Source organism: Ranitomeya imitator, chromosome 2, assembly GCF_032444005.1.
Source record: "Ranitomeya imitator isolate aRanImi1 chromosome 2, aRanImi1.pri, whole genome shotgun sequence".
Taxonomy (NCBI): domain Eukaryota; kingdom Metazoa; phylum Chordata; class Amphibia; order Anura; family Dendrobatidae; genus Ranitomeya; species Ranitomeya imitator.
Genome location: NC_091283.1, coordinates 342,978,843 through 342,997,427, shown reverse-complemented (window position 1 = coordinate 342,997,427; position 18,585 = coordinate 342,978,843). Strand labels below are relative to the sequence as shown.

Genomic DNA, 18,585 nt, shown 5'->3' with positions numbered 1-18,585 from the left:
ATGCACACACACAGCACCATTCACCTCCCTGCATACACACACACAGCACCATTCACCTCTCTGCATACACACACAGCACCATTCACCTCTCTGCACACACACACACAACCATTCACCTCTCTGCATACACACAGCACCATTCACCTCCCTGCATATACACACACACACACCATTCACCTCTCTGCATACAAACACATACACAGCACCATTCACCTCTCTGCATACACATACACAGCACCATTCACCTCTCTGCACACACACAGCACCATTCACCTCTCCGCATACACACCCACAGCACCATTCACCTCTCTGCACACACACACAGCACCATTCACCTCTCTGCATACACACACATAGCACCATTCACCTCTGCACACACACAGCACCATTCACCTCTCCGCATGCACACACACACCACCATTCACCTCTCTGCATACACACACAACCATTCACGTCTCTGCATACACACACAACCATTCACCTCTCTGCATACACACAGCACCATTCACCTCTCTTCATACACACAGCACCATTCACCTCTCTTCATACACACACACAGCACCATTCACCTCTCTTCATACACACACACAGCACCATTCACCTCTCTGCATACACACAGCACCATTCACCTCTCTGCACACACACAGCACCATTCACCTCTCTGCACACACACAGCACCATTCACCTCTCTGCATACACACACACACAGCACCATTCACCTCTCTGCATACACACCCACCTCACCTCTGCGCACGGTATCCTGAATCTGCACTTTCATCGCCGGCAGCGTCCTGTCTCGCACAGCCGCGGCACTGATTGATGATGTCATTCAGCCGCTGCTGTGTGATACAGGAAGCACGGGCAGGAAGGAACCATTCTCTCTTGCAGGCAGCGGAGCTGCAGGGATTGCTCCCTGTCCGCTGCATATGAGGGCAATCTGGCCACGGGCCCCCGGAGCCGGATAAACTGGCCAGATTGCCCTCATTATTAGCCGCCCTGCAGGGGCCCCCCGGAGTAGAATGATGTCTGCCCATGTAGGGCGCTGTCAGGCGGCCATATAAATTGAGCTTAGATTGAAATGCGATGGTCGGACTGGCCGGCAGCTCTCCCGACTGGAGAGTGACAGCTTCTTGTTTTCCTATACAGCTGTCGCACTGGAGTCGGCAGAGCTGCCGGCCAGTCCGAACATTACAGTCTGATCTACATCCGATAATTATGGCACACAGTCAGACTGCGCCCTTAGCCCCATATATAAAACCAGAAAGCCATCCTTCCCATCTCCACACATCTCCATGGGGCTGCAGTGCTCCTCCCTCCTCACTGGCTCCCTCCTCCTCCACGTATATTCACTATTACCTGCATCACTTGGATGCACAGATCTCTGCAAGTGTTCTGAGCAACAGACATCTCAGCACAGTGGGTGCCAAGTAGTGATGTCATCGCGCGTGCACGCTGCACTGAGACGTTGGATGCTAAGGAAGAATAATGGGGGAGGGAGCGACAGCATTGCTCAAGGTTGGACCCTCTGAGCACGGGGCCGGATCGATCACTATCTCTGCCCCACCCCCAGTAGCTACGCTACTGCTTAGATTAGATGTACCACTCCAGGACTGCAAATAAAATAAAACACTGCAGTGACACTTTAAAAGCTGCTAAAGACATAAAAGAAATAGTCAGCGAGCTCTGAATGATTTAGTGTGGTAAACAATTTTGCCTTTAACCACATATTCAATTAATTCTTGGTGTCCTCCAAACTGGTAAATCACATGTTCCCATCCTGGGGCATTGAGGATAACCACATCTCCTTGTTTTCCAACCTCTAATGAGCCGTGTGTATGAGATCTTCCCAAAGAGTAAGCAGCATTGATGGTGGCAGCAGCCAGAGCCTCACTCAAAGACATCTTCAAATTGACACAGGCAAGGTGCATGACCATGGGCATAAAGAAGCAGTATGCATTGGGATTGAAGTCACTGCCTAGAGAGACTATCACTCCAGCATTAAGCATGTCCCTTGGGACATTAAGTATGTCCCGAGGCTGCTTAAGTCTCAGGCTGTAGGCAGTTTTAGGCAAAAGAACGGCCGAACATCTTGCAGCAGCCAGTGCAGTGATCCCTTCATCACTTATTTCTTCTAAATGACTAACCGCAAGTGCTTCCAGCTCTGCACCCAACTCTGCTGCATGCATCAGGTTAAGTTCATCTCCATGAAAGTTCAGATGAAGGCCAATGTCTTTCCCAGCAAGAAGAATTCGTCTTGTGGACTCCAGGTCAAAGACTCCTTTTTCACAAAAGACATCGATATTTTCCACATGAATTCTGCCATTTATAGCCAAATGCTTGAAGGCGGGAAGATGAAGGTCTATGATGTCATCTGCGGCTTCTTTTGCAGTTTTTCCTTTTGGTATTGAATGAGCCCAACAATATGTGCAGGAAATGCCAATTTCCACCTTCCTCTGAGCTTGTTCAATCACTCTCAGCATCTTAAGCTCTGTCTCCAATTTTAACCCATATCCACTCTTGCACTCAACCAACGTGGTTTCAGGCGCTGTTGAAAGCTATCGAACAGCTCTTCATCTGTAGCCGCTTCTGTGTGTTGCACTGTAAAATTTATTCCTCCTCCAGCCTGATGTACATCCATGTAAGTAGCACCTGCAAGTTTCATAGCAAATTCATGTACTCTGTCACCTGCCCACCCAGGATGGGTGTGAGCATCTACAAAGCCTGGTAACACACATTTTCCTGAGCAGTCAATCAGTCTCAAACTCTTCATGACAAAATTGATTATGTATGAAGTTTGTGGGTCCTAAAGCCTTGATGAAGCCGTCTTTGCCCACCACCATGCTGGCTTTCTCCAGTATGGCTAGATGTTGCATTCCCTCCTTGAGCAGGTACTCTTCTGGTTTCTGACAGACAACAACCAGTTGTTCTGCATTTTGCAACAAAAGCCTAAATTTGATAGGCAACTTGGTAGCTGCAGCCCGATAGAGGGTTCTGTCCTAAATGGTGAGTCATGATTTAGTGTGGGTCTATTAGTGAGGACTTTGCTGCAGATTGTTTATTCAACAACTCGCAATGTGTGAACACACCCCGATACAGGTAAAACTGGCAGTTAATAATGTCACACAAAGCTTTATAATTATAGAAACGAAAATTCAGCCCATAGTTCTAGAATAGTTTTATTAGAAATATATGTAAATAATTATAACAAAAAGTAGAAAGATCTAAATATATTTACACATGCAAGTGTATAACAATGAACTTTACAAATCAATAAGTAGAATTAAGCCACGTTGGAGATAAGTAATAATAAAAGCAAATAGCATCAAAAGGATGTCACATCACCTCATTTGTCGTACAGCAGCCCACGCAAGTGACATTAACCCCCTTCATAGCGCAACCAGCATGCAGCACCACATGAGTGACATTACCCCTCTTCACCGCGCAGACCCAAAACATGCAGTGCCCCATGAATCATCACATCACCCCCTTCCACCCACAGCCTCCTAGCAAGCAACCCCCCCCCAAAGTGACATTACATCCTTCACCACGCAGACCCCTCAGCAGTGTGTAGCTCCCAGCGTGCAGCTCCACGCAGCACCCCATAATGTATCAACATCCTCTTCATCACACAGCCCCCCAGCACGTATCATCTCCTTCTCTACACAGCTTGAATCACCCCCTTCTCTGCACAGCCTTCATTATCATCCTCTTCTCTGCAGTCAACAGCAAGCAAAATCACCCCATTCTCTGCACAGCAACCACAGCATGCAGCATCCAGCATCCTCCCTTTCTCCACACAGCATCATCCCCCTTCTCTGCACAATTTTCTAGTAATTAATTTTTCACACTCTTGGTATGATAATTAATGACATTTCCCCATGTGAAATTTTTGATATTAAAAAATGGTTGTCCACTACTTGGACAACCCTTTATCATTCCTCATGTTTGGTCAAAATATTTCCTCATTTTGGTTAAAATAAAAACAATTGTACAAACCTCCTATGCTGGAGCTATTTCCGCGCTTGCGTTTTCGAGGCTCATGTGAGCCCTAAGCCCAATCAGCACTCGCATCACTGTTGCCACCTTCGGACAAGAGGAACGTCAGAGCAGCAGCAGCCCTGGATTCCTGTTGAGGTTCAATACATATTAAGGTGGGAACAGTGAAGCTGACACTGATTGAGGCAAGGCTCGTGTGATGTAACATCTTCATGTGAACATTTCCCTCATTAAGAACATGAAAAACGCTTCTCCCCTGTGTGATTTCTCTGGTGTATAACAAGACTCCATTTCTGTTTAAAATATTTCCCACATTCTGAACAGGGAAAAGGCTTCTCCTTTGTGTGGGTTCTCTGGTGCTTAACCAAAGCCGATTTATAGTTAAAACATTTCCCACATTCTGAACAGGAAAAAGGCTTCTCCATTATGTGGGTTCTCTGGTGCTGAACCAAAGCTGAATTATGGTTAAAACATTTCCCACATTCTGAACAGGAAAAGGGCTTCTCCCCTGTGTGAGAACTTTGATGTACAACAAGATTCCATTTCTGGGTAAAATATTTCCCACATTCTGAACAGGGAAAAGGCTTTTCCCCTGTGTGGGTTCTCTGGTGCTTAACCAAAGCCGGTTTCTGGTTAAAACATTTCTCGCATTCTGAACAGGAAAAAGGTTTCTCTCCTGTGTGGGTTCTCTGGTGCATAAGCAAAACTGATTTATAGTTAAAACATTTCCCACATTCTGAACAAGCAAAAGGCTTCTCCTGAGAATGGGTTCTCTGGTGACTAACCAAAGCTTTTTTCTGGTGAAAATATTTCCCACATTCTGAACAGGAAAATGGCATCTCCCCTGTGTGGGTTCTCTGGTGACTAACCAAAGCTGATTTATCGTTAAAACATTTTCCACATTCCGAACAGGAAAAAGGCTTCTCTCCTGTGTGAGTTCTCTGGTGGCTATCAAAATATGCTTTCCGGTTAAAACATTTCCCACATTCCGAACAGGAAAAAGGCTTCTCCCCTGTGTGAGTTCTCTGGTGATTAACCAAAGAGGATTTATGGTTAAAACATTTGCCACATTCTAAACAGGAAAAATGCTTCTCCCTTGTGTGAGTTCTCTGGTGATTAACCAAAGCGGATTTATGGTTAAAACGTTTCCCACATTCTGAACAGGAAAAAAGCTTTTCCCCTGTGTGAGTTCTCTGGTGGCTATAAAGATGCGTTTTCCGGTTAAAACATTTGCCACATTCTGAACAGTAAAAAGGCTTCTCCTCTGTGTGAGTTTTCTGGTGCTTAACCAAATGTGATTTCTGGTTAAAACACTTCCCACATTCTGAACAGGAAAATGGCTTCTCCCCTGTGTGGGTTATCTGATGGTTAACAAAAACTGGTATGCAGTTACAACCTTTCCCACACTTGGAACAAGAAAATCTATTCTCTGCTGTGTGAAATTTTTGATGTTTATGAAAAGACTTTTTGAGGGGAAAACTATTTCCACATTCTGAACGTGAAAACAGCTTCTTTGCTTTAGGAACAGTTTGTTTTTTAATGCTTATTTTGTGACTTTGATTTTCCTTAGAAGACAATAATGAATCAGAAGACAGGACCTGTTTCAAAGGATCAGTTGACAAATCTTTGCTGTAAAGAGATGATGGTATATTTGGAGTAATGGCATTCACTTGAATTGTATCTTGTGGGACCTCAAGATCATCTGATTTAAAAACTGAAGATGTCAGCTGTCCCTCTGATCTCCTGGTACAGTCATCTGCCAAGAATAAAACCAATTATTATTTTTGAATAAAAAAAATCCTTAAATTATATATTTTGTAACATTTCTACTTAAACTATCAATAAAAATGGCAAGTTACTTAAAAAACGTAATTCTTCACCAATACATTGACAGTTTATTAGAAAAACCTCATAGGAAGAACTAGTAGAATAAAAAGCCACCACACATTGTTATGCAAGCAAAAATAATACCAATAAAAACTTCTACTCATCCTGCAAAAAAACAAGTCCCCACTTAGGTTCATCATCTGTCAGTGGAAAAACAGAGGTTTCCACATTACTGGATCAAAGGCTCTTGATAAGCAACACAGCTTCCATAAACCAATCTAGCAATATCCACTCTCCGAAAGTCAAATCTCCCCTTCGCTTCAGAGCCTTGCAGTGTGCCCAAATCACATTTAACATAAATGTATTTCGTATTAATATAGTGAGAACTTAAAGTAGTTTACGGTGCATGTGTGTCTCCTGGAGCACAATCTGGGCACTATATGTTATGTAATAAAATTATATATTTGCAATTTTTACCCTCCAACATTCACTGCACTGTGTGCTAATTTCCGGAAAGCGTCTGTGGAGTCAAAATAGTTACTACTCTTATAGATTAATTCACAGAGGTTTATAATTTCCAAAATGCAGTCACTTTATGGGGATTTCTACCTCTTTAATTTTCTGACATTTTGTCATACTAGGGCTTCAGCAAATGGTGTGTCCTATCTCCTCTGGGAATACATTTCAAAAAACCTGATCTGCACATCCAAACATAGACACAGTGTGAACAGGTGCTGAACCCAGAGTCGCCAACTCGTATATATTTAAGTAAATAGGGCAGCACACTGCAGCGCCAAAACATGCAAACTTGAAAACACAAAATTTGAACTGCATTACTGCACTGAAAATATGAAAAATGAGAGCTTTTAGCGCATAAAAATGGCCAATTTTATGTGTACCTCGTAGCCACGATAAGGCATCTCTCTTATACGAGGCCCTACGCTTGACCTACCTCTCTGAGAATAAACGTCTCCATCTGAATGGGTACATGTGAAACCTCTCCTTGGACTCAAATTCTCGCTCACTGTGGAGGGGTATTGGACCTATTATAATTAAAACACCTGAAGCTAGGAGGCGGGGAGTGCACGATCAGAAGGCTAGAGAATACATTTCAAAAAACCTGATCTGCACATCCAAACATAGACACAGTGTGAACAGGTGCTGAACCCAGAGTCGCCAACTCGTATATATTTAAGTAAATAGGGCAGCACACTGCAGCGCCAAAACATGCAAACTTGAAAACACAAAATTTGAACTGCATTACTGCACTGAAAATATGAAAAATGAGAGCTTTTAGCGCATAAAAATGGCCAATTTTATGTGTACCTCGTAGCCACGATAAGGCATCTCTCTTATACGAGGCCCTACGCTTGACCTACCTCTCTGAGAATAAACGTCTCCATCTGAATGGGTACATGTGAAACCTCTCCTTGGACTCAAATTCTCTCTCACTGTGGAGGGGTATTGGACCTATTATAATTAAAACACCTGAAGCTAGGAGGCGGGGAGTGCACGATCAGAAGGCTAGAGAATACATTTCAAAAAACCTGATCTGCACATCCAAACATAGACACAGTGTGAACAGGTGCTGAACCCAGAGTCGCCAACTCGTATATATTTAAGTAAATAGGGCAGCACACTGCAGCGCCAAAACATGCAAACTTGAAAACACAAAATTTGAACTGCATTACTGCACTGAAAATATGAAAAATGAGAGCTTTTAGCGCATAAAAATGGCCAATTTTATGTGTACCTCGTAGCCACGATAAGGCATCTCTCTTATACGAGGCCCTACGCTTGACCTACCTCTCTGAGAATAAACGTCTCCATCTGAATGGGTACATGTGAAACCTCTCCTTGGACTCAAATTCTCTCTCACTGTGGAGGGGTATTGGACCTATTATAATTAAAACACCTGAAGCTAGGAGGCGGGGAGTGCACGATCAGAAGGCTAGAGAATACATTTCAAAAAACCTGATCTGCACATCCAAACATAGACACAGTGTGAACAGGTGCTGAACCTGTTCACACTGTGTCTATGTTTGGATGTGCAGATCAGGTTTTTTGAAATGTATTCTCTAGCCTTCTGATCGTGCACTCCCCGCCTCCTAGCTTCAGGTGTTTTAATTATAATAGGTCCAATACCCCTCCACAGTGAGAGAGAATTTGAGTCCAAGGAGAGGTTTCACATGTACCCATTCACATGGAGACGTTTATTCTCAGAGAGGTAGGTCAAGCGTAGGGCCTCGTATAAGAGAGATGCCTTATCGTGGCTACGAGGTACACATAAAATTGGCCATTTTTATGCGCTAAAAGCTCTCATTTTTCATATTTTCAGTGCAGTAATGCAGTTCAAATTTTGTGTTTTCAAGTTTGCATGTTTTGGCGCTGCAGTGTGCTGCCCTATTTACTTAAATATATACGAGTTGGCGACTCTGGGTTCAGCACCTGTTCACACTGTGTCTATGTTTGGATGTGCAGATCAGGTTTTTTGAAATGTATTCTCTAGCCTTCTGATCGTGCACTCCCCGCCTCCTAGCTTCAGGTGTTTTAATTATAATAGGTCCAATACCCCTCCACAGTGAGAGAGAATTTGAGTCCAAGGAGAGGTTTCACATGTACCCATTCAGATGGAGACGTTTATTCTCAGAGAGGTAGGTCAAGCGTAGGGCCTCGTATAAGAGAGATGCCTTATCGTGGCTACGAGGTACACATAAAATTGGCCATTTTTATGCGCTAAAAGCTCTCATTTTTCATATTTTCAGTGCAGTAATGCAGTTCAAATTTTGTGTTTTCAAGTTTGCATGTTTTGGCGCTGCAGTGTGCTGCCCTATTTACTTAAATATATACGAGTTGGCGACTCTGGGTTCAGCACCTGTTCACACTGTGTCTATGTTTGGATGTGCAGATCAGGTTTTTTGAAATGTATTCTCTAGCCTTCTGATCGTGCACTCCCCGCCTCCTAGCTTCAGGTGTTTTAATTATAATAGGTCCAATACCCCTCCACAGTGAGAGAGAATTTGAGTCCAAGGAGAGGTTTCACATGTACCCATTCAGATGGAGACGTTTATTCTCAGAGAGGTAGGTCAAGCGTAGGGCCTCGTATAAGAGAGATGCCTTATCGTGGCTACGAGGTACACATAAAATTGGCCATTTTTATGCGCTAAAAGCTCTCATTTTTCATATTTTCAGTGCAGTAATGCAGTTCAAATTTTGTGTTTTCAAGTTTGCATGTTTTGGCGCTGCAGTGTGCTGCCCTATTTACTTAACTATCTCCTCTGGGATCTGCTCCTGCGACAACTGCTTCTGGCACCAGGAGCCGCCTTATTCATTCTGCAGTAGGCACTGGTGATGGAGGATACATAGGAACCAGATGCTCTGTCCAGGTACTAATATTCAGGTACCTGGGACAAGTAGCACAATCCAGTCTGACAGAATGGGTGTGTGATGTCCACCTGAAGTAATCTGTTCAATTCAGGCAATTGGAAAGCACCACACCCTACTAAAGCTTGAAGCATATTTCCAGAAGCTGCCAGATACAGCATTGTTCTCCTCTGGTTCAGTTCTCTGTGCTCAGCTCCCGGCTTTTGTATTTGTTTCCTTTACAGACTACTTGTGTCTTCTGGTTTTGTATTTTCTCTGCTCTCCTGGTTCTGACACGGCTATCTGACTATTCTTCTTCCCATATAAATCCACAGAGAAGCAGGTAACACCGTGGCCCAAGCCTAGGGGTCTATGTACAGGTCCTTCTCAAAAAATTAGCATATAGTGTTAAATTTCATTATTTACCATAATGTAATGATTACAATTAAACTTTCATATATTATAGATTCATTATCCACCAACTGAAATTTGTCAGGTCTTTTATTGTTTTAATACTGATGATTTTGGCATACAACTCCTGATAACCCAAAAAACCTGTCTCAATAAATTAGCATATCAAGAAAAGGTTCTCTAAACGACCTATTACCCTAATCTTCTGAATCAACTAATTAACTCTAAACACATGCAAAAGATACCTGAGGCTTTTATAAACTCCCTGCCTGGTTCATTACTCAAAACCCCCATCATGGGTAAGACTAGCGACCTGACAGATGTCAAGAAGGCCATCATTGACACCCTCAAGCAAGAGGGTAAGACCCAGAAAGAAATTTCTCAACAAATAGGCTGTTCCCAGAGTGCTGTATCAAGGCACCTCAATGGTAAGTCTGTTGGAAGGAAACAATGTGGCAGAAAACGCTGTACAACGAGAAGAGGAGACCGGACCCTGAGGAAGATTGTGGAGAAGGACCGATTCCAGACCTTGGGGAACCTGAGGAAGCAGTGGACTGAGTCTGGTGTGGAAACATCCAGAGCCACCGTGCACAGGCGTGTGCAGGAAATGGGCTACAGGTGCCGCATTCCCCAGGTAAAGCCACTTTTGAGCTACAGAGAAGCAGCACTGGACTGTTGCTAAGTGGTCCCAAGTACTTTTTTCTGATGAAAGCAAATTTTGCATGTCATTCGGAAATGAAGGTGCCAGAGTCTGGAGGAAGACTGGGGAGAAGGAAATGCCAAAATGCCTGAAGTCCAGTGTCAAGTACCCACAGTCAGTGATGGTGTGGGGTGCCATGTCAGCTGCTGGTGTTGGTCCACTGTGTTTCATCAAGGGCAGGGTCAATGCAGCTAGCTATCAGGAGATTTTGGAGCACTTCATGCTTCCATCGGCTGAAATGCTTTATGGAGATGAAGATTTCATTTTTCAGCACGACCTGGCACCTGCTCACAGTGCCAAAACCACTGGTAAATGGTTTACTGACCATGGTACTACTGTGCTCAATTGGCCTGCCAACTCTCCTGACCTGAACCCCATAGAGAATCTGTGGGATATTGTGAAGAGAAAGTTGAGAGACGCAAGACCCAACACTCTGGATGAGCTTAAGGCCGCTATTGAAGCATCCTGGGCCTCCATAACATCTCAGCAGTGTCACAGGCTGATTGCCTCCATGCCACGCCGCATTGAAGCAGTCATTTCTGCCAAAGGATTCCCGACCAAGTATTGAGTGCATAACTGAACATTATTATTTGATGGTTTTTTGTTTGTTATTAAAAAACACTTTTATTTGATTGGATGGGTGAAATATGCTAATTTATTGAGACAGGTTTTTTGGGTTGTCAGGAGTTGTATGCCAAAATCATCAGTATTGAAACAATAAAAGACCTGACAAATTTCAGTTGGTGGATAATGAATCTATAATATATGAAAGTTTAATTGTAATCATTACATTATGGTAAATAATGAAATTTAACACTATATGCTAATTTTTTGAGAAGGACCTGTATAAGTTCAGAACCATGCAGAAGAGTTAAAAAAGTTAAAGGGTGATGGGAAAAATTGAGACTATAAACAATAACACGTCTACTGAAATGATCTAGCTGAACAGTCTTCATCAGTAAAAAAAAAAAAATTAGATGGGTAACTGGTGGTGAAATCTCTCTAGGGTAATTAGAGTATGGAGCTCGATGGCTCTTGGGAATCTAAGCTGTCATAATGGCCAATACTCTCCATCAGTGAGTTTCCAGAAGAAATGTTAGAAATTTAAAGAGAACTATTTATAATACTGCAGAGCTGAAGTGTTTTAAATTTAGATATGGAATGTTAGGGATTTGGAAAAGGCAATGGAGACCTTTTTTAAAGACTTCAAAAGAGTTGCAGACGCGCATAAGTGAGGCAGGCCAATACTACCACAAATCAGACAAAATTGAAAACTGTAAACCAATAGACATAGAATAAAAAAAACATGTTACATCCCCAACATGTATGTGGGACGAGCTCCAACACTAATCCTGAATTGCACTATTTTATGGTGGACCATTGGAGCTACTATGACTTCTTACCAGAAGAGTAGAGAAAGCATTACAGCTCCCCATTTCAGGAGAGATTGTACAGTAATCTGAATTCCTTAGGATCGAAAACAATGTAATTCATGAGGAAGAGTGAAGCCATGAAACCAGGGCACGAGCCATGCCGACATTTCTTGCAGGCGTAAATAAATGTATATTCCAGCTATCGACCACACACACCTTAAAGCTGTATCATGGCACAGGTGTAATGTTATTTGTATAGTTTATCGTGATTGTTTGAAGTTAGAAGGTTTTAAAAGAAGTTGAAAAGTCAGGACAAAGGAAAACTGTTGCTATTGTACAGAAATTTACACTTGGCCCTCACTGCACATTTAATGTTGTCAATCATATAATAAAAGTTTAGCCAAAAAGATTGGACCTGGTCTTGTAGGGACCATGTCCATGTGAGCACATTCGGCAGAAGAGGAGAGAAGATAGATTCATCATCCAATAAGATATCAGGGATCTAGGAAGCCAACAGCATCATTACCCTCCGCTTCCTCTTACAGGTCCATCATAATATCCTTTTAAGTGATTTTCTAAGTTGTCAGCACATTCCACATACTCTGTCATTTGGCTTTGTAGTTTACCCTCTTGGTCAGGTAAGGTTCAGTTTCTTCTAATACCAGGGGGTAAGTGGATCATCCAGGTTTTAAGTTCTATAGAAAAGGCTTTTTAATTGCAAATGTCATTTGAAGAGTTTTGGACGAAGGAGAATGATGTGGTCTACAGGGAAAATGGTTATCACACTATTGTGATATAGCTGGGATACACCACCAATAAAGCAGCCACAGCTGGTGACTGAGAAGAATCTGTGACTTCTCTGCATTTAGTGGTACTACTCACCTGGGTAGTCATATGTAGGAATCTCCTCTTTATACCACTGATCACCCCTCACATATATCTCTGTAGCATTAATATGGGTCAGATCTTCACCCTGAAACAAATATTGTAAAAGTCACAGACAGATGGAGAAGTCACATCTATGATCAGCTCTAATCCTGCCATCTCCACCATTCTCAATACACAAGTATAAAACATATAATACTGGTGGATAAAACAAGACTGAACACAAGACCTTCACAGCCATCTACACATCATAGGGGAGATCTCATAACACCTTCTCTCCATCTACCTGAAGATCCTGAGGAACATTGGGATCTTCTTGTTTACAGTCCTGTGGAAGAAGAGGACGGGGACATCTCTCTGGTGTTGTCCTCTTACTGGATAAATCTGAAGGAAACACATACAGGGACTGAATTAATTCTTTACATACAGATAATTATAGACCGTGTGTATTTAGTCCTGGCTATTACCTGGGGATGTGAGGGGCTGGGGAACCTCCATCATCACGTCATTGTACACATCTTTGTGTCCTTCTAAATACTCCCACTCCTCCATGGAGAAATAGACGGCGACATCGTGACACTTTATAAAAACCTGAGACAGATAATGATGCCATCATCCCCCGATCCCTTTATAGTGTTACAGTATAGTATCGAAGAAAAAATATATATCTTTGTACTATGTTAGCCAGTAGATAGAAAAATATAAAAAATTGAGAGTCCTCAGTGATGGATACCTTTTAATGGCTTATTGAAAAGATGGTAACAAATTGAAAGCTTTTGAGACTACTCAGGACTCTTCATCACGCATAGAATAACAGAAAATCTGAAGAGTCACATATTTATGCACAAGAGAACACATGAATAATGTAAAGGCTAAAACAAGTGATGTGAAGCAGAACTGTCAATATGGGATGGGGAGAGAACAGTTGTGGCTTTAAATATTGGAGCAGTTCATAGATAAGGAGTGTGAGTTTTATTGACTTGTGATTGAGGGCTGGTCTATCATTGTGATGCCCCCACACGTCTGAGAAGCACACTCCTTAGTTGATAGAAAGACAAATCCATGCAACACATTCATTCCTGCATTGAGTGTGTCAAAGGTTGTCATAAGTTTATACTCCTCTCTGAGAAGTTACCTTTTGGGGGCAACCCGATCAGATGTCAATCACAGGACATTAAAACTTTTACACTCCTTATCTATGAACTGCTCCAATATTTACGGCCACAAATATTTTCTACCCGTCCCACTAAACAGTTCTGCTTCATGTCACTTGACTTATCTATTGCATTATTCTTGTGCCTTCTTGTGCATAAAATATGAAAAAGTGGCTTTATTCAATGCGTTTCGGAGTACTATGACTCCTTCATCAGTAAACCACAAAGTATATACTTTTGTGGTTTCCTGATGAAGGAGTCCTAGCACTTCGAAACGCGTTGAATAAAATCACTTTTTCATCTGAATATCCTTTTGGACTTCTATCTTTCAAGCAGCGCGGAGTTAATCCACCTTTGTATCCCACTTTTTTTTTTTGTCTGGCTGGTCAGGAGGAGACTGGTGGATCTGCAGCAGCTAATATTTCTAAGAGCCTGTGTGTTTGGGCTCTATCTGGTGAGTAAAATCTGATTAGAAGTATCTCTTAATACCCAGATAAGACCCTGTTGCGCTTTTACTTTCCTTCCAGCTTTTTATTGTGCATAAAATATGTGACTTCAGATTTTCTGTTATTCTATGCCTGATGAAGAGTCCTGAGTAGTCTGAAAAGCTTGCAATTTGTTATAATCTTTTCAGTTAGATATTAAAAGGTATCAACCACTGAGGACTTTATAAAATTTTGATACTTTTCTGTATAATGATCCAGCATTTCCTAGCAGTGTCACCTCTCCAGTCAGCAGCTCAATCATCTTGTAGGCGAGATCTAGGATCTTCGGTTTATTGATGTCCTCTTGTATCAGGGGGAGAGGTGGAGGTCCAATAACTGGGTTGGTTCAAGGGTCTTCCCCATCCCACGGACTCTGGGTCCTGACAGCGCTCACTAGAGGTCTTCATTACTGTGTAATCCTGAGAGACAGAATAATAATTCTCATTACAGACATTTCCAGAGTCCTCACCTCTCCACTTCTGTCCATCTGTTATTCCCATTGATGAGAATGATATAATGTGACGTCATCAGAATCTCTCACCTCTCCAGTAAGCTGGAAAAGGATCTCTAGGGTGAGGTGTAATATCCTGTCTGCCATCTTGTCTCTGGCCATATCCATCTTTGATGGGTAAATCAGGACAGGAAAGTTCTCTTATATAGAAGATCTTCACTGAGAGGATCCGATATTGCAGGGACCTGGATGAGAAGAAGATGAGCTGATGGAACATTATAAAAATCCTGTGTAATAATACAATTACTGGAGATAATAAGGGAAATGAGATTGTTTTACATTATTTATTTTAATTTTTTACATATCCTAATAAAACCTACATACAATTGCTTCTCACAAAAATATAATCAAAAAGTTAATTTATTTCAGTTCTTCAATACAAAAAGTGAAACTCTCATATTATTATAGTCATTACAAACAGATTGATCTATTTCAAGTGTTTATTTTTTGTTAATGTTGATGATTATGGCTTACAACCAATGAAACCCAAAACTCATTATCTCAGTAAATTAGAATACTTTATAACACCAGCTTGAAAAATGATTTTACAATCCGAAATGTTGGCCTACTGAAATGTATGCTCAGTAAATGCACTCAGTACTTGGTCGATGTTCCCTTTGCATCAATTACTGAATCATTGAGGCATGGCGGCGATCAGCCTGTGGCACTGCTGAGGTGTTATGGAAGCCTAGGTAACTTTGACTGCAGTCTTCAGCTCGTCTGCATTGTTGGGTCTGGTGTCTCTCATCTTCCTCTTGACAATACCCCTTAGATTCTCTATGGTGTTAAGATCAGACAAGTTTGCTGGCCAATCAAGCACAGTGATACTGTTATATTTAAGCCAGGTATTGATACTTTTGGCAGTGTGGACAGGTGCCAAGTCCTGGTGGAGAATGAAATTTCCATCTACAAAAAGCTTGTCGGCAGAGGGAAGCATGAAGTGCTCTAAAATTTCCTGGTAGACGGCTGCGCTGACGTTGGTCTTGATAAAACACAGTGGTCCTACATCAGCAGATGACATGGCTCCCCAAACCATCACTGATTGTGCAAACTTCATACTAGACCTCCAGCAGCTTGGATTGTGTCCTCTTCACTCTTCCTCCAGACTCTGGGACCTTGATTTCTGAATGAAATGCAACATTTACTTTCCTTGTGAAGTGTCAATGACTGCCTTCTGGGTATCTGTCAAATCAGCAGTCTTCCCCATAATTGTGGAGCCTACTGAAAGCGACTAATGGACCTTTTTATACACCCAGGCTATGTTCACACGTAGAAAGGGGGCTGTGGGTTCTCCCGCGGGTTTTCCCGCAGCGGATTTGATAAATCTGCAGGGCAAACCCGCTGCGGTTATCCCTGCAGATTTATCGCGATTTGTGTTGCGGGTTCCGCTGCGGGATTTACTCCTACTATTGATGCTGCATATGCAGCAATATGCAGCATCAATAGTAATGTTAAAAATAATAAAAATAATGATATACTCACCCTCTGACGTCCCAATCTCCTTGGCGCTGCTGGCGGCGGTCCGGTTCCAAAGATGCTGTGCGAGAAGGACCTACGTGACGTCACGGTCATGTGACCGCGACGTCACCGCAGGTCCTGGTCGCATAGCAAACCTAAGACCGGACGGCCGCGTGCAGCGCTGAGAGGTGAGTATAGCATATTTTATTTTAATTTTTTTTTTTTTTTTTTACACACATATGGAGTCTCCTCTCCTCCACCCCGGGTACCACCCGCACATTATCCGTTTACTTCCCGCATGGTGGGCACAGCCCCATGCGGGAAGTAAGCGGATCAATGCATTCCTATGGGTGCAGAACCGCCGCGATTCTGCAGAAAGAAGTGACATGCTGAGGGTTATAAACCGCTGCGTTCCCGCGCGGTTTTTCCCGCAGCATGTGCACAGCGGTTTGCGGTTTCCATAGGGTTTACATGTTACTGTAAACGCAATGGAAACTGCAGCGGACCCGCAGCTGCAAAATCACTGCGGTTCCGCGGTAAAAACCGCAAAGTGTGAACAAGGCCTTAGGAAGCCTTTGCAGGTGTTTATTGTTAACCCCTTTAGCCCAAGGGTGGTTATCATGTTAATGACTGGGCCAATTTTTACAATTCTGACCACTGTCCCTTTATGAGATAACTCTGGAAGGCTTCCGTGGATCCCGGTGATTCTGATGGATCCCGGTGATTCTGAGACTGTTTTCTCGTGACATATTGTACTTCATGATAGTGGTAACATTTCTTTGATATGACTTGCGTCTATTAGTGAAAAAACTGAAATTTGGTGAAAATTTCACTATTTTCCAACCTTTAATTTTCATATCACACAAAATACTTAATAAGTAACTTTTTCCACATGTCTACTTTACATCAGTACAATTTTGGAACCATTTTTTTTTTTGCTAGGAAGTTACAAAGTGTGAAAAGTTGAACAGCGATTGCTCATTTTACAACACCATTTTTTTTTTAGGGACCACATCTACCGTAATTTGAAGTCACTTTGAGCGGTCTATATGACAGAAAATACACAGAAAATACCAAAAAGTGACACCATTTTAAAAACTGCACCCCTTAAGGTGCTCAAAACCACATTCAATTTTTGGGAATGTTTTTTAAAAAAAAAAAGAACTTTAACTTTTTTTCACAAAAAAATGATTTCAGATCCAATTTTGTTTTATCAAGGTTAACAGGTGGAATTGGACCCCAAAAGTTGTTTTGCATTTTGTCCTAAGTACGCTAAAACTCCATATGTGCGGGTAAACCACTGTTTGGGTGCACGGAAATTATGTCACAAAAAAATAATCTCAGAATCGCCGGGATCCATTGAACAGTTCCAAAGTTATTACCACATAAAGGGACAGTGATCAGAATTGTAAAAATTGGCTTGGCCATTAACATGCTTGCAAAAGACCCTCGGGGGTAAACATGTTAAAGTAATTGTTTTAAGGGATTACACACGTAGTCAAAATTGTTGGTACCCCTCATTTAATGACAGATAAACCCACAATGGTCACAGAAATAACTTGCATCTCACAAAAGTAATAATAAATAAAAAATCTCTATGAAAATTAACAAATGAAAGTCAGACATTGCTTTTCAACCATGCTTCCACAGAATTTAAAAATAAAATTCCACTCTACAGCTACTGCAAATATCTATAAGGCTACTTTCACACTTGCGTCGTGCATCGCACGTCGCTATGTGATGTTGCGGCGCACCGACGCAAGCAGTGAAAGCACCGCACAACGGGGGCAGCGGATGCATTTTTCCAGCGCATCCGCTGCCCCATTGTGAGGTGCGGGGAGGTGGGGGCGGAGTTTCGGCCGCGCATGCGCGGTCGTAAAAAGCGGACCGTCGGCAGCAAAAAACGTTACATGTAACGTTTTTTGCTCCCAGCGGACTGCCACAACATAGCGCAACCGTCGCACGGTCAATGCGTCGCGGTGCGTCGCCAATGTTAGTCTATGGGGCAAAAACGCATCCTGCAGACAACTTTGCAGGATGCGTTTTTTCTCCTAAACCCAAACTACGTCACGGATTGTGGTGACTTTAGGCCAACAGTCGGCTATCACATGTGCAGGGGGGCTTATCTTAGTTATCCCTCCACTGCTAACAATGTGATGAGAAAACACACACAAGGCTATTGACCTCTTAGTTTACAGCAGGGGCTTATTGTAGGTATCCCACTGCTTTTCAATATACCACGAACTGCAGGGATTTATGTATATCCCGCTTACAGTTCCACTTAAAACTTGCAGCTCTCTGGCGCCCCCCTTACTCTCAGGTCAGATTAGGTACTGCACCCTGGGTAATTGGTCGCCCGACAGGCTGCCTGCTATGTACTGGCTATTGGGCACGCTGCAGCGACGCGATAAACTACTCCCAC

At 42.5% G+C, this 18,585-nt stretch overlaps 2 pseudogenes; both read right to left on the bottom strand.

The window, feature by feature from the left end:
- Positions 1-1,673: 1,673 nt before the first annotated feature.
- Positions 1,674-2,873, bottom strand: LOC138666517 (probable imidazolonepropionase pseudogene; annotated as a pseudogene).
- Positions 2,874-3,160: 287 nt separating this feature from the next.
- LOC138663694 (oocyte zinc finger protein XlCOF6-like) overlaps positions 3,161-18,585 on the bottom strand; it is a 54,557-nt pseudogene continuing 39,132 nt past the window's right edge.